Here is a 206-nt window from a genome sequence, read left to right on the forward strand (position 1 = left end):
CTCGTATACTCAGTACATTCAGACGTACTGACATATTTGTGTTGTGGTGCTTTCTCTTATATTACACCATAGGTTTAGAGGCACGAGCTCCAGATCAGCAATAGCATTCCAGTGTTTAGAGTTCACAGTGAATCCTTCTCATTCGAGGACAATACGATTATTGATACATTCACTATTCAGTTGCTAGATGGAGTTAGTTGGAGACA

This window comes from Capsicum annuum, chromosome 9, assembly GCF_002878395.1.
Source record: "Capsicum annuum cultivar UCD-10X-F1 chromosome 9, UCD10Xv1.1, whole genome shotgun sequence".
Lineage (NCBI taxonomy): Eukaryota > Viridiplantae > Streptophyta > Magnoliopsida > Solanales > Solanaceae > Capsicum > Capsicum annuum.